This window comes from Electrophorus electricus, chromosome 2 (assembly GCF_013358815.1).
Source record: "Electrophorus electricus isolate fEleEle1 chromosome 2, fEleEle1.pri, whole genome shotgun sequence".
In the NCBI taxonomy this organism is placed as follows: domain Eukaryota; kingdom Metazoa; phylum Chordata; class Actinopteri; order Gymnotiformes; family Gymnotidae; genus Electrophorus; species Electrophorus electricus.
In genome coordinates, this window is record NC_049536.1 from 32685000 (window position 1) to 32702499 (window position 17500).

General features: G+C 43.5%; 1 protein-coding gene across 2 annotated transcripts in view; it reads right to left on the bottom strand.

Moving 5' to 3' along the window:
* Window positions 1-17500, bottom strand: part of b3galt1b (UDP-Gal:betaGlcNAc beta 1,3-galactosyltransferase, polypeptide 1b) — a 70292-nt gene that overhangs the window by 10980 nt on the left and 41812 nt on the right. The window contains exon 1 of one of the 2 annotated variants that reach the window (XM_027010245.2): window positions 8065-8106. The exons of the other annotated variant lie outside the window; for it this stretch is intronic. The gene's annotated coding sequence lies outside the window, so the exon portion shown is untranslated. Of the gene's footprint in view, window positions 1-8064; window positions 8107-17500 lie in introns of those variants that run through there. 2 annotated transcript variants of the gene reach the window in all.

Consider the following 17500-nt stretch of genomic DNA (forward strand, 5'->3'; position numbering starts at 1 on the left):
TGGGGCGGATAGCTTGTGGCGGCTGAGTCTTTAAAGTGGAGTGATATCGGCATTCCGCAGCGAGGGAGAACACTAACGGGTGGTGGTGGTGATGGGCTGTTTAGTGGATGCCAAGCCTGGTGGTCTACGTCTGTGACAGGTCGATGGCTCAGGCACTGTAGGGGCTTTCAGAGGGTGGGGTGGAGTGGGGTTTGGGAGGGAGGGGTGATGCTAGTGAGAGGGTGCTGGCCGCAGGAGTCGTTTGTTGCTAATTTTAAGTCGGGCTTGGCTGAGGCAGTAAATAAATCATTAGGCCCGTCTGAAACAATGAGACTCATCTCTCAGCCAATGAGGGGGTGCCTCAGTAGTGGACCTACCGCTGTAATGATGAGCCACTGGGGGGGGGGAGTAATCGGTGAGATAGATACTTGCGTGTGTGTGCGTGTGTGTGTGTGTGTGTGTGTGTGTGAGCGAGAGAGAAAGAGAGAGAGTTTGTGAGCGAGTGTGTGAGCGAGGAGAGACCCCCAACCTGACTCACCCTGCAGAGAGAACCACTTCAGGCCCATCAGCCTCCATAGCTCCCATACTGCTGTGCTGGAAAGCCTCTAAAATGGCACCAGCTGAGCTGCACACACTGCACACTTACTGCTCAGAGTGATTGCCAGCGATTTAACAACAGCTCAGAAGGATGTGAAATTCTTTTTTTTTTTTTTTTTTGGGTGTATCGTTCTGCCTGCACATGTAGCACTGCAAAGCTTGATTTAAACCTGAAAAGCTTAGGTGGTCAATAGTGCATTTCATTTCATAGTCAGCAGCCATTCATCATATTTTGATTATTTCAAGCCTCTAGATACAACATGGAATTGAGTTTCCAATAAGGCCATTATTTTACATCAGCAAAGATCAAACAGCCGGACTCACACTGATGCCAATGCAGTGTTGCCATTCTAAGTGTGAGCCTCTTCTGGCTGACCCAGCTAACCTCCACATACGCTCCCCCCCGCGGTCTTCTTCATATGTCGGGCCCAATGCAATATGGCCAATCCAAGCCTTGTCCAGGCTTCTCTGAAGACTCAAATCCCCCCTTTCTGGACATTGTACACTGAGTGGTTTGCCTGCAAGGTGCCTGCAGACTTTTATCACCACTCTCTGATTGATCGCAGTCAGCCGACTCTGATTGCGATGTAGTTAAAGTGTCGGAAGTGCTGGCCATCCATCTGCCTAAGTGGGTGATCGGTGTCCAACTACACAAAAGCTCCCGAGGACACGCGTATCGACGAAGAGCAGCGAGCAGGCGGCTTTCTTCTTTTATCAGCAGCGTTCTGGGATGCATACGCGCATACGTCTTCCAGGAGACATGCATACGTCCATAGTCATCCAGGAGACGGAGAGGACCCGCTACCCGCTGCACATCATCGCCATGCCGTGCCTGGACTGTGACGTCATTCCGTCCGCGCCTTTCCTTCGATGCGTCTGTATTTGATTCACATGCATGCACCACGAGCTATCTAGATGTTACTTCAGCGTGTACTGGAGCTGTTACGAGTGTTACAAACTTTTCCTCATCTCGTCATCCTGAGTGGGCTGACTCTCCGAGGTTTAACAGGCATCTGGAGGCTGGCAGACGCCACTCACACTGTTTCTAATTGCGACTGGACCGTGGCAGATGGAGCCGCCCCAAATATGCAGCTCCCAGTGATTACGCAATTTACAGCACCTTCATTCAATTAAAGTCGAGTAGCGAACGCTAAGCAAACAATGCACTTAGCATAAATCGGCACGGCTCTATGTGATGTCTGAGGGTATGTAATACAATCAAAACCACAGATGAAAGCACCGTAGAACATCAAACAAGTTATGTTTTGAACTTCTTGTTTTGCTCACAAACTCAAAATTAAAACACATCTCAAAAACATAAATTGTATATGCAAGACCTGAAAACAATATACTGGCTCTGTACCCTTGAGTCTGAAAAGCGCTATATAAATGAAATGTATTATTATTATTATTATTGTTGTTGTTGTTGTTGTTGTTATTATTATTGCCATTAGTATTCCTGAGATACATTGATTCCATTTTTGGTGCTGCTACATTCACATTTGAACTCCATCTGTTTATTTCTTCCTATTCCAGGTTCCATCCACCTCTGAAGTATACATGGAATACAGCACATTCTAGCATGAGGATAACTCTTTTATATGTTTCAGTTAAAGTCTGAAAATTCTGGTTTAAATTCCACCATCAATTATAAACCTACGAATTATCATTCTTTATTTACAGTACTACTCCACATTCCAAGGCCTGTAAAAACGCCCTCCCTTATTCATGGCTATTAAGACTTAAGCACATTTGCAGTAAGACTGAAGACTTCCTCTAGAAAAGCATGGAAATGTGGGAATATTTTCATAATTGTGGATTTCCTAAAGATAACACAGATGATGCCTTTGCTGGTGTTTTACCTGTTGAGAGAGTAGACGCACTGACTTTTAACACAACAAGAATTCCTTTGGTACTCACTTATCAATCTACAAATGAAATAGTGGCTAATATTCTACTTAAATATTAGCAACTGCATCCCTTTTTAAGGATCCTCCTACAGAAGAGACAAAAATGTCAAAGACATGCTTGTCGAGAGTGAGATAAATGACCATTTGTAACTGTGCTACTGTGTCCTGCAACCACTCTAGATGTGCAACATGTGAATTTATTAACACAGCCACAAAAATAACTGGCACAAAAGGATCAATTGTCATCCCCCATTCCTCCTCATGCATCATGGCAGGAGTTGTCTACTGTATAAGTTGCAAGAGATGTAGACAGCTTTACGTTGGAAAAACCCAGAGAAGGCTCGCTGATTGGTTTGTTGAACACCTTCGGACCATCAGAATTAAGGATTTGTCTTTTTCAGTTGCAAGGCGTTTTAATATTAATGGACATTTCATTATTTGTTTGCATTGCCAGTTGTTGCCATGGCAGCAATGAATTTAGGAAACTCAAAGAAAAAGAACTGATCTACACTCTAGTATCTTTAGAACCCCATGGAATGAGTGTTATGATTTAAACATCTACTTCTTTATATATAAACTGGTTCTTCTTCCTAATTTAGTAGCACTTTGCGTATACAGCTGATGAAGGACCTCTGTCCGAAATGTTCTGTTTCCCAGGAAACTCTGTGTGCTTTACTACAGTTTTGAATATCTTTTCATCTCTTACCACAGTACACTGCAGTTACTCACCTATATTAATATTATGTGTGTGTGTGTGTGTGTGTGTGTGTACACTTCACTACAGTTTTACACATTTTACTGCAGTACATGACAGTTACTCACCTTACTGCAGTTACTTACTTTAAATATATACACTATATTTAAATTAATATTGCACTTCATGCAAATAGATGCAAATGGTACAGTCCTCACGAAGATAATAATTAATCTGGGATTGACCAAGACCCCTAAACAGTATTAGTTTATTAGCTATCTGTACCCTATGCACTCACAATGTCTTTTTAATTTCACCATCACATTATTAAACACTTTAATCTCCTTGGTGCCAGGCTCAGGGGGCGGAGCCCCACCGCGTCTCTCCTGGCTTTGAAGAGAGGGCATTTAGAGAAGCTTCTCCATCCCTTCACTTCTCCGGGCATCAATCACATTCATGATTGATGGCAGAGCGAAGGGTGAGCGAGACACCGTTAATTACAGGTGCTAGAGCCACAGACGCACAGAAGAAGCGCCAAACAAACACCAACAGAGAGATAACATGAGAACTGGAACGGCACTTATGTGAAACACCAAACTAGTTGATGTTCCTTCTTTACCAAGAGTGGGCTGATAACAAGTGAACTATTTTTTAATGAACAGGTGAGAGGGCAAACCTTGTCCGCATGTAAAATGCAAATGTTGCTGATGTTAATTTGCATTAACGATCCATTCCAAAGGTCTTGGTGGTTCTGGAAATGCATTATATGGAGCGGTAACAAAACAAAAGCATTACCACTAAAATCACGATGAGACAGATAATTATATAATCCAACTATATGTGTGTGTGTGTGTGTGTGTGTGTATACATAGTATATCATTAGTGCACATATTTCAGTGAGTCCTCTGAAAAAACATTAGCTCTATGAACCTTTTCTGCCTAACGAGGTCCCTGACTGCAATTCCTGTGATGAAGGAAGAGAAGATTAATCTCCCACAAAGTGAGTCTGTCCTCTAGAACATTGCACATGACCAGGAGCGCTTAGATTTTTTTCAAAAATTGTGCTGTGGGAACCAGCATTTCCTAAGGACACCAACCAAGGTGAAAATAAGCTTTTTTTATTTGTTTTTTTAAACACAGGATTTCGCATGCCTCAAATGCACTGTGATAACCCCCCATCAAACTCTACGAGGAAGGCTTCGAGGAGAAGGCAGAATGCCAGGGACTTATTGGGCCTTTGCCAACGATATATCATGATATGAGTAATGAGGTATCATCTTAAAATGCTTATAATAGAACAATTTACAAGAAATAGAGGAGAGAGAGAGAGAGGGAGAGAGCGAGAATGAGAGAGAGAGAATGAAGATTAAGGAAGAATGACAAGCAAGTGCAAAGGTCAGTGTAAATAAGCACCATCAGTTCTGCTTTGATATTTCATTGAGGCATGAGCCAGCTGCCAGATGGCGAGTGCGTTTAAACGGGATGACCAAGGAGGTGAGGCGGAGCCGATCCTCCTCCACCATCACGCCAGCCGGGCTGCTGCGCCGAAGCTCCTGCGCTCCTGCGCTCCTCCAAACCAGGTCCGCTGGGCAAGAGGAGGCAGCAGATCAAAACCAGGACCCAGCGAACGCAGCATGCAGCGTTTCAAGAGATTCTTTATTGCACATCTAGGCTTTCTAAGCAGAGGAGATGTGGTTAACAGCTGAGGACCAACGTGCGTCATGCACCTTCATTCTTCTTTGCCACAGCTTGAGCTACGATCTCACAGCGAGGGCTTCTGATGCAATTACTATAAAAGACCGAATCAAATGAGCGATGCTTGCGATGATGTACACAGGCGGTGCTGAGCTATTTTACATCACAACGTATAATACCGCTCTGCAATAAGACGCGGCCGCATCCATCAGCTCTGAATAGTGTATCGTTCTGGAATGCAAATCCCCATCCGGCAGGAAATGTCAACAGTGTGGAAACTGGAATTGAAACGCCATACAAACATGAACTTTCCGCCGAGGAAGGGAATGCAATACGCCACCTGATCCGGAAGATATTGCTCACGAGGCCGTCTGCGTTTGTGCAACTGTCCCTTCTTTTTTTCCCTGTTGGCTCTGGGTGCCGCCACTACACGGAACAGTATAGTATGGAGGCGTAATCCTGATAAGCCAGCCTGCTGTTAAAAGATCAGGGAGGTGGCACACAGGAACAGCCTCCTTCACACAGTGAGAATTATTCCTCTCCCGGGACCCCTTGCACCCGGATTACAATCGCAGCTTCAGTCATGTGAATGAAAGCGTTTACTGTCGTCTTTGTCACTCACGCACAGATTTTAGCATCATTTTTATTTTATAGCACACGCCTTATTACATTGTAAAACCCCTTATACTGTAAAATGATCTATTTCTCAAGGGCCTGTCTTAAGATTCGTGGGGATTTTTATGATGAGAGACTAATTAATGCCCGAGCCAATGAGACCAAAACTAACACCATTTTACTCTGTTTTGGTGTCCTCATGTTATTCAGCTGTACTGAGCACAAGCTTTTTAATTACACACCAGTGTTTGGGCATTTGCCTCTTTCTGGAGGCATCACAACCTCCTCAACGTCAGAACGGTCGCCAGCTCACACGTTCATAGGAGAAGGGCAGTGAAGCTCTGAACAGCTGGTGAGGACTCAAGCTGCCTGACCACATCAGCGTCTGAAACCGCTGAATATGCAGCCGTTTCCAAAACCAAGTACGATGCATTTACAACGAGGTACGTAAAATATGCATTTAAGTGAAACCCACACAGAACATTAACCAACCAATTCCTGAACAACACAAGACAACCAGAGCTTTGACCTGGACTATATCAGCAATGCCCAAGAAACAGATGGATCGTTTTATAGTTTTGATTTTTAAAAAACACTTTTTTTTTTTCTTTTTATCTCTTATTTATATAAAAAAAACCCTGAAGCACAGAAGCCCCTACTTCAGTCATGGAAACAACTGATGATGAGACTGATGAGTGGGGACTTTGGGGACTACAGTGCTCTCTCTCTCTCTCTCTCTCTCTCTGTCTGTGTGTGTGTGTGTGTGTGTGTGTGTGTGTGTGTGTGTGTGTGTGTGTTTGTGTGGAAAGATACATGGACTGGAATTCACAATGTCTCACTGTGGGATTAGTGTTGAAATAGCTAATATTTGCGTATGCCTCATGAATTTGCGTTATCATACATACATTACACATATAAGTGACAAATTACACATAACAAATGTGTAATCGTAACAAACAGTGTGGCAAGAGGTAGAACTTTAACGGTATAGACAGATGTTGTTTTTACAGAACACTGCAAAAAGCCTGAATGCCCACGAGTACTTTAGAGCATCTAATGGCAGACTGCACTCACACTCTCCCATAACTTGGCCTAAATAAGTGACTGTTAGTTTAGACCCGGAAGGTCCTTACATGGAATAGAGCGCTCTACATAAATGAAGTTAGCATAAATATACTGGGCCACCAAATATGCAATCTGCTTAGCTTTGCCTAATGCACGATCACTTGTGTATGCATATGTGTGTGTGTGTGTGTGTGTGTGTGTGTTTCTGATAATCTGATCATCTGTGTTTCTCGGTCTGCAAAAGCAGCCCAAATCTCCCCTGCTCCATACGTAATGAGAGGATGTCTAAGAGGGTCCCTCTCTCCCCCCCTCCCTCCCCTCTTCCTCCCCACCTCCCGCTCTCCCTCCCCACCTCCCCCTCTCTCCACCTCCCCCTCTCCCTGCCTCTCTCCCTCCCTCTCTACCTCCCCTCTCCCTCCCTCTCTCCCTCCCCACCTCCCTCTCTCCCTCCCCACCTCCCCCTCTCCTTCCCCACCTCCCCATCTCCACCTCCCCCTTTTCCTCTCCACCTCCCCCTCTTCCTCCCCACCTCCCCCTCTCCCTCCATCTCTTCCTCCCCACCTCCCTCTCTCCCTCTCCACCTCCCCCTCTCCCTCCCCACCTCCTTCTCTATCCAGGCTGATCCCTTCTCTCTGTCTCTCTGCTACGTCTTTTTCTTTTTGCTTCCATCACTTTCTTTTTCTCTCTTCTCTCTCTCTTGTCCCTCTCTCCCCCCCTCCCTCCCCTCTCCCTCCCCACCTCCCCCTCTCTCCACCTCCCCCTCTCCCTGCCTCTCTCCCTCCCTCCCTTTCAGCTGTAGCAGGTAGTCATTAGGCCAGAGCAGATGGTGCTGTAGCTGATTGCTATCTGAGGGTCTCCTCCACAACACAGCTCTGGAACAATGTAGCCACGACACGGCTACTCGCCTATCAAATCCACTGCTGTTTATTTTAAAGTCCTGTCCCAACCGAACAAGTATACAGATTCTATCATTTGGAATGTGGGTGACATTGTCATTGGACTATTATGGCTGTGCATGGCAGATTGCCTAACTATATTTTAATGAACATAAAATATTGCCCCTTCAAGTAAAACCGCCACCAGTAGTACTGCGAACCAGTAGGTTAATATAGCATTCACATAATGCATATTTAAACATGCGTCCCATTCCTGTGCACATTCGTGCCAGAAGCAACGTTTCCTCCAGAAACACAGCACATCATGGATCAGTGCCGTTCCGTGGTCAGTCTTTCGCAAAATTTCTGACAGCTTTATGACAGAGCCATTAACACAAGAAGGAACCTATTTCTTTGTAAGCACCTAGTAAGGAGAACTTTCCAAAGTGTGCTGACATTTGTCTTCAAGCGGAGCAGCCGACATTTGTGGGAAAGTGGCGTGGAAATGGAAGCATTTCGGCGGGGGGGCACGCCTCTCCAGTGCCTGCCCTGCTGCCTGCTCTCTCAGCTTATCACCGTCACATTTGTTTTAATAAGACAAAAACCTCAAACCAATATTCCTCGACATTATTACCTTCAGGCAAGATCATGTCGAAAATTGAACTTCCAATTTGGGTACGGCTGTCTGCTGATTTGCCCTATATGGAAACAAAGCAATCACATGAGTGAGACAATAAAATGGGTTTCAGAGAGAAATTACCTGTATTTCACATGATACAAAGCCACACTGTAGCAATAACAGTCATTTCCACATGGAGGAATCGGCGGGAGGAACAAATGAATTAGCTACGATCTACAAAGGCATTCTTTAGAAGCTTATTTCTAAGCTGCAGCAGGTTTAGTAACACACCCAGCATTCTGCATGTATTGCTACTGAACAAACAAATGTACATGATTAACTGCCAGGTGTAAGTGAGTGCCATACCACGAACATAGTTACACTTGTAGCAGAAGAAAATACAGATCGCATCAAGGGCAAAGGAAGAAGGGCAAAGGAAGCATTTTAGAGGAAAATGCTTTCAGTGGAGGTCATGTTAGCTACCAGGCTAATATAAGCAACTTATGGCCAATGTTTCCATCTGTGAAATGAAGGCACTGCAGAGATATGAAATGAGTCTGAATATATCAAACCATTGAGAAATGCCTGCTAGAGACAAGAATGTTATTTTGGTAAATAGTGTTATTCTGCACTGTTGTCTTCTTTCACAGTCTGGACAGAGCCTTCAGGCTGATGGCTGTGAATAAGAGGCCCATCTAATCAGATGCATGATTACAATAAAAGTGCTGATTCCCAACGTTATATTTCCCTCTCCGCTTCTTTGAATGATCTCTAACCTGTGAGGCGAGAGGCCCTCTGGAGAGGAGTAATAGCATCTAAAGGCGTCGGGGAGTTTGTGGGCCTGAACCACAGAACCTCATTATGAGCGCAGGCCTGCATGGAGGGTCCTAGCTGCATGGTGAACAGCTCATGGTACAATGCTGCCTCTTGGCTTGCGCTATTAGCATTATAAAAATAGGATATGTGAAGCAGGAGAGGAGAATAAAACCTGGAGATGTCAGCCATCATCACATCTATTAGGAAGCTGCAGAGACGTTGAGGGTGGTTTACCCAGGGTCTGTCACTGAGGGAGGTTTACCCAGGGTCTTTCACTGAGGGTGGTTTACCCAGGGTCTGTCACTGAGGGAGGTTTACCCAGGGTCAATCACTGAGGGAGGTTTACCCAGGGTCTGTCACTGAGGGAGGTTTACCCAGGGTCTATCACTGAGGGAGGTTTACCCAGGGTCTGTCACTGAGGGAGGTTTACCCAGGGTCTGTCACTGAGGGAGGTTTACCCAGGGTCTGTCACTGAGGGAGGTTTACCCAGGGTCAATCACTGAGGGAGGTTTACCCAGGGTCTATCACTGAGGGAGGTTTACCCAGGGTCTGTCACTGAGGGAGGTTTACCCAGGGTCTGTCACTGAGGGAGGTTTACCCAGGGTTTTTCACTGAGGGAGGTTTACCCAGGGTCTGTCACTGAGGGAGGTTTACCCAGGGTCTTTCACTGAGGGTGGTTTACCCAGGGTCTGTCACTGAGGGAGGTTTACCCAGGGTCTGTCACTGAGGGAGGTTTACCCAGGGTCTGTCACTGAGGGAGGTTTACCCAGGGTCTGTCACTGAGGGAGGTTTACCCAGGGTCAATCACTGAGGGAGGTTTACCCAGGGTCTGTCACTGAGGGAGGTTTACCCAGGGTCTGTCACTGAGGGAGGTTTACCCAGGGTCTGCCAAGATGAGCTGTATTGGTAGCATATGATGCAATTTTATATAGTGAAGTGGCATTCATCTTACTATTAAAAGTTCTTTGTTTTTGTTTCCAAAAAGGATTTGAGTAAAGGAATAATGATCGGTAGCTAAAATACTGATGCGTCAGCTCAGAGGAGACATCTGTCTGCGTGTAAGATTGGTGTACTTTGGTTTAGCACTAATGAACATAAACTAAACTTTGACTGTCTTGTAGCCATGAGACCATTAAACCATTACCATTAAACCAAAAACTGGGATTTTGATTTGTGGATGTCCATGGTGTGTATTGCACTATTTTACCATTACATTTTGCAATCCTGTTTTTCCAGCCCCTACTATCCTCTAATCTGTAGTTATACGACATAACTCTATTTAACCCTGCGAAGCCAGGCTGAGGGATGATATCTCCTGATCAGAATATTACATGCACTATTGGCTTGGAATAGGCACAGCAAAATAAACTCAATGATTCAGTGAGGAAATGTAGCAGATTAAATGCTCCGTGTATTACAAATGTAAATGCGAGATGGCAGTCTAAAGTGATAACATACAGTATTTGAAAGACAGCATTCAAACAATGTAAAATCAAAGCTATTGAGGACGGAAAATTAATTTCTCATGAAAGGCAGCTGTGGGCAATTTGACTGATAGAACAGACATACCCCCTTCATCCAGAGGAGAGTAATGAATGAACTGTTCCAAAAGGCCAGGACAAAAGGAAGTGCCAAAGCGGATGCCCCAGTTACACGCCAGCATTTTAGAAGTATTCTTATTAAATGAAATCCCACATTAAATCCCTGAAATGAAGTTAGAATGAGCTGCGCCTGAGTCAACGCGCATTCAATTCCGCTCCGTGTCCAAGGTCATGTATTCTTTGGCATAACCGCACTGTGTGAATGCAGTGTCTGGCTTTCATGTGGATTTCAGGGAAATGGGTCCACAAGTACGCAGTCATAACTGGATGCTGTGGTAGCGGAGTGCACCGGAGGATGAGAACGAGAGAAGAATAAGGGGAGTAACCGCCCTTCTCTTACTCTCCGTTCCCAGCACCGGTGTTCTGCCGCGGCCGTCAAAGGTCCAGTAGCGGACCCGGCGATCCCTCTCGCAGCAAACAGGACGAAGGAGCCATGCCACCGCCACCGCCACGCTGTTGACATCAGCCATTGGCGCGGATCTGAAGCCTGCATCGTGATTTCCTTCACCGGGGTAACGACTGGGATTTAATGGGGGGAAGCGCGGTTATTGTTCGGTGAAAGGGCAGCTTAGCCCTCAGCGCTAGCCGTGTCGCCTGCATCCGCCAACCTGCGCTCGCACTCAACTGCAGCCCTAATTCAGATGATTATACAGGAGATGGGTTTATTTTCATCCCATTAGCAGACTGTCTGCAGTGCTCGCTGCTGTACCGTAGACCTGCGCTGGTGTGGGAAGATTGCCTCTTTCCCTTCAGGCCTGTATTAGCGGTAATCAGGACCGTTCTACTCCGGGGGGTGTTCAGAGATTACAGTGTGCTGTGGAGGTTTTAGAAAGGTCTTGTGACGCACAATCACAGACACACCTCAGGACACACAGCTGCAGACACACAGCCGTCATTCTCATTTACTTCTACTGTCTGAGTGCAGGACTGATTCAGTATCAGCTGAAGGACACTAACATGTTGGCACCAGCTCAGCTACGTTTTGCAGCCTGTTTCTCTAATTTAAAGAGTTAGTTTTGAAATATATATAGGAGGTAAATACCTTGCCCCCCAGGGTCCTCTCTTTCTTCTAAATTGCTACAAGGCCCCTGAAGGAAAATCCAACACAGGATTGGAAATTAAAGTGATTCATTTTCATTATATGCAGCGCTGACATCCCATATTTTAAACTGTCTGATTTTGCCTTGGCTGTGCTCCTACGGCTTGACTAACCACGTTAGCTAGACGCCTCTGTAGGTTCCATCACTTTGGATAGACATAATTAATGATTCTTGGTTACAAAATGCCATTTGGACAGACCGTGTTTGTGAACAGGGACCGTCTGATGTTAAAGGGTCTGGGAGTGCAACAGACATCAGCCATCAAACAGACGTGTAACAGTCATCTCTCCAGGATCGCCGAGATAGAGAGCCGTTAAAGCTCTGATCATCACTCCCTGTGTGGTGCTTATAGGCCTCCCTGGATCAGCCTATCAGGCTCAATTACCACATTTCACTAACTACATTCACAATTCGGATAACGTTATCATGCACAACAAGCATGTACAGATTTTTCCATATTTATGTAGTGAACAGAACAGCCTTGAAAGGAGCGATAAAGAAAACACCAAGAAGAAAACACCTCCTCAGCTGGAGGAGTTTGTTTTAAAGCTAAGAAAAGCAGGGTTTGAAACCTAGATGATATACATTTATGGCCTCGATAAGGACAATTAGCTCTTCACAGAGATCTAGATTTAACTGGGAACTGTGGTGGTTCTTGAATACATAAACAGCCTTGTAGGTATGATGAGCATGGACGGGTGCAGTTATTACTGTGCACTGTATGAGCGATTAGGTACGGCCTTTAGGTAGTTAGCAGAAACTCAGCGATGCTGATCTTAGGCCTTTCAGAGCCTACACCACGCCAGCGTGTCATTCTTTTCTTAAAATATTATGCTCATACAAGCAGAAAACGGTTTAGTTTAATTACATTCATATGTTTAAAATTTAACTGACAGGGCATATTCAATTCCCTAAACACTCAATTTAAAGTAAGATTATTGCAAACTGAGAAACTGTGGCAATGGCTTGATTATAAAAACAGCTGAGAACCGCCGTTCTAGGAACGCCAGAATGATTCCGCAAATGTCGTATTCCGACATGGTTTACTCAAAGCAACATTACCACACATTGTTTTCCCCTCAACCTAAATTTCATTTTCTTCATTGTTTTATAAGTATTTTCTCGCTGTCATGGATACCACGCAATCTTCTGAGAAACCTACCCTGGATTAAATAAACCTCTTTTTTTCCCCTAACCATTTTTAAATTAGAAGATGAATATGATAAATGGGTATTTTAAAAAATCTGTTATTTCAACTGAATTCGTAGACTGGAGTATTCACAGAACTGTTTGTATCATTATCTACTTACTGATGGCAAAATAATATAAGAACTGCACTAATTTAACTGTGTAGCCATGTATGAGTAAAAGACACAAGGCTTGCTCCTGACAAAAGCATAATTATGCAAAACAGTAGTTATGAATTGCTTATCCTCTGGTTCTGCCCCAGTACTAGTCAGGAAATGTGAAGCGAGCGCTCTTAAAATGGAACATTACACCACAATGGAAGACGAGTAAAAAAAACTCTCTTGTGCATTAAAAAAAAAATATTCACGAAAACGAAACAAACAAATACTGTCCCGTTGGACAGGTAAGATTATTCAAAATATATCATGCCCTTCATTTGTTTATAAACATTAAAAAAAATGTATTGTTGTGTGACAAAGTTGCTTTATGGCCTATAAGAAAAACCTCTGGCTATAATTCACTCTGTGGAATTAACTGGGCTCCTTTTCAGTTTTGTTCCGGCCACACAGTTCAAACTCCCTGGCCAGTTCACTGCCACTTAACTGGGATGTCTACTTTATAGGTGCACAGCTACAGACTGTAACTCATTTGATGTCGTGTTGGTCAGCCATCTTTTATCCCATTCGCATACACACTCAAACCGTTTCCGACCACACGATCTCTGCTGAGTGCTGTTCGGGTGGTAGCCGTGACAATTACAAGGCAGTGGTCCAATCGTGGGTGTTACAGTGGTATCGGGCGCAGCAGTTTTGCTGGTGTTTTATGCAAATCGCTGCCTCTGCTGAACTGAGAGTGGTCCACTGCCCCAAAATATCCAGCCAATAGTGGACTTATGATGTGATGCTGTGAAGAGTTAGGAGATGATCAGGGTTTTTTTAGGGGTGGGCCTTCAGGGTTTAAGCCACAGATGTTTGGCTGTAACCCCCCTGTGAGTTTTTGCATCTCTGATTCGTTAAAAAAGTTGCAGGGCTGAGAATCTTTACCTGCCATGAAAATGCCCCTGGAGAGCACTAACACAAACTCTGCATTGCCACATATGGGCTATGTAAATCAGGTACGTATGCAAATAATATATGTAAATCCGAGGTATTAAACTCTGGTCCTGGAGGGCTAGAGCCCTGCATATGTAGATTTTTCTGCCCAAACACTTCTGATTTGATTCATCAGTTAATAGCCAGATGCAGTAGGTGTGTAAGAGCAGACAAATATCCTATACGGAAACACTACACTATGAGGTGTAACTGTAAGGTAGATGTTTCTAATAAACAGGTCAATGGGTGTATATTATAGTGATCCTGACACCAGTTAGAACTAAATGAAAACTAACCTTTACTTCCTCTTTGGAAATGAGAGATGTGTGCAGCCACCATCTGAACTTTAGCTGAACTTTACACAAGAGGAGAAACGAGTCCACCAGAAACCAGCTGACAAAAGGCCATGTCCATATTTAATAAACGCCTGACATCTGCCTGGGAATGGCTCACTCATTTGGCCCGGTCTCAGTGGGGAGGACCGAATGATGTGGGAATCCTACTGAGATGTGTGCCACCAGGCCCCGCCAGGCACGGGGCTCCTTTCCTGCTCTGAGAATTCCTCTGGTGAGTCTGTGAGACAAACGTGCACACCTACATTCCCATACTTTGGGGGAAACACAGCACCAGAGAAAGGCGGACGCAACTTTGGGAGCTGTGCATTCCAGTGCTGTCTTCGTCTGGTCTTTACTCTAAAAAAAATAAATAAAATCCTTGCAACACTGACTGGATGAGGGCTAACAAAATCTCAGCAATTCCCCCTTGACAGCTTTTACCATAGCAAGCTATCTGATGATTTCCACTATCGGAGTGGAAAAGCCCCGTGCCTACCTGCACAGCATACTGCAAGGGCTCTGCATTACTCTGAAACCCATTTGGCTTGTAACGGCCCTCTAGAGCATGCTGTGACTGTATAACTCAAGGTTTCTCCTTTCTAGGTAAATGCTGCCTTTAAAGGGGAGGCATTTTTTTGAGTAAAAACTTAGGTTACAAATACGGATAAGGGACAAGATATGGATCGTCTGGCTTGAGTTTCCATGACGTAGGACAACCGCATGCACCACCATTTCAGCGGCAGCAGCCTTCCGCTGACGGAGAGCGGGGCAGCTTCCAAACAAGCCAAGAACAAATGCGGGATGTGTTGAAATAGGTGATTGAATCAAATATTTCGTTATAATGTCTACTTACAAGTCAAGTTGGCTGTTATTGCCATGCAGACTATATACAGTCTACCTCAGGATGAATGCTGCTCCTCCACAAATCATGGTGCAACATAAAGTGCAGAGACAATACAATAAATATGAGACACAGTAAAAGTGCAGGATACCACTCGGTGCAAAAACACAGTACACAGTATTGACTATATAATTGCCCTAAACCTCACTGGGGGCAACGTGGGTTTTACCAGTGTGGCAGTCTGGTTTAAAGAAAACAACCTTTGAAGAGTCTTTGCATGAGTGCATAGCCAGTCAAGCCACCATGCAAAGCTTTGCTCATCCTTAAAGAAATGTCTAAAAGCATAAACATACATCCAGAGCAGACTGCACATTGATATCATTTATAACAAAAACTCAAGCATACTTTACATACACTCTGTGTATAGCCAGTGTATAAAAATTTGGGGATCACACTACGCCTCTATTTTACAATAATTTTTACAAATGTTCTTAAGAAATACGATCCAAATGTGTACCGTGCGAACTGAATTTTCACATCGGCAGCAGGCGGTAGCAATCTTCCTGCCATTCTTCTACAACAGTTTTCTGCCTTGATAATCAGACTCAGAGGGTGTGTGAAAACAGAGAAGTAAGCTGAAAGTAGGCTCTCAGCTGACCAGGACCTCTGTCTCTGCTGTCTATCAGGAAAGGCAAAAATATTTTATTTGATAATTTATGAATAGCACACAAATAAAAGTCCCTACTAACATCTCAAAAGTACGTCCATGAGGCTTAGTCCCCTATGGTCCTCAGGAAGCACTGCAAGGTGAATAAAAGAAAAAATCAAATAATAATAATCACAACTCAATAAAAACAGAAACCCAGTCAGCAACTAAATCTATACCCTCAAAAATCTGTGCTAATTTACCATTTTAAGCAACATTTAATTAATGTTACAGAACTCAAGTACTTTCACAACTTGTTCTACATAATCCCTGCAGTTTATTTTTTTATGAATGTCATAAAGCTGTAAAGAATCGAATAAGTAGCTTTGCCCCTTGTATCTTTATTATGAGTCATTAAAACTATTTTAAAAAAAACCCCTTGCATGCATCTCAAAACCCCTTGACTATCCTACGTGGCGTTATTAAATTCATTGGGCTCACGCCTCAAGTTCAAGCCAGTTCAAATAATTAAAATGACACCATTCAATATGCGAACAGGAATTCTTCATATCCTTTCATATTATTAATATATATGTTTCCCTTCAAAACATTAATATATACCAGACACTGTGAGAACACCACAGTTTATTATTATTGCTTTGTACAGAACACCATTCATTTTTGACAACTGGATACAATCTGTAAACATGACTTAACCAGTGTGACAGTTTTCATTGACTACAGTACAACATACATGTATACTGGCCACAACAGCCTTATCTAGTACCATTGTCTCATCCATTTCAAGAATAATGCTTTTTTACTTGGTTGGTTGTTGCCATAAGTTTTATGTTTTTCTTTTAATCCCCAATATAAGACTCCTTGGCACATAAAACCGTGCAGTTTCTTTAAAATTCCTTAAAATGATCATGTCTTAGTTTACTGCCTTTTAACCAGGGCTTGGAGGGTAACTTTCATTACAAATGACTGATTACCCATTAAAATGTATCTTTAACCTAATCCAAAAGATTATTATATTAGAGTAATTATTCTAACAAGAGTTAATTACTCTAACAACCTCTAACGAGTTTTGGGACGCGTAACCAAAGGTGCCAGCCAGTATGGCCACAAACAAGCTCCCGCAAGCTCCAGTATTTGCACAACTCAGAAGATGTGTAAAAGCAGTCATCACATCGCATCACAACATGTCCCTTACCCAGCACTGGAGAAGAAACCCTACACTCCTGTCAGCCTGGTTGGTTTCACCAGTGTAAACATCCCAGATAGAACAAAGTTTTTCATACAGAACTTGTGAGGATTTGTTGGAATATAGGGATCAAAAATACTTCTGAGATTAGAGATTGAATTCTTCTCTTTTAAAACTTGGCCAAAAGATTGTTCTGCCGATAAAGGATGCACAGTATCTTAAAACAAGGATTGTAATCCAGGGTTCTCCACTCCCAAGACCTCATAACTAGACTGTAAGCAGGGGTTTATCATCTGATAACGATTGTGGGATATAACATGAGAACAATCCAGTGTCAGTCACTGAGTGTTTGAAATCCAGTAATCTACAATTTATCATTGACTAAACAAAACATAAAATTTCATGATGATAACTTTACTTAAAGGCCCAGCACAGCGTTTTCCTCCTTACTCAAAAACCTTTTATTAGCATTTATCTTCATACTTCTGCATCATCAGAATATTTATTGCACACTGCAGAGTGCATAAAATTACCTATGAAAGGTTTTGTGCACCTTATCCATCATTCACAAATGCCATTTTATTTGGTGTAATGGACATCACAGTTAACATTCATTGTCTATAGTA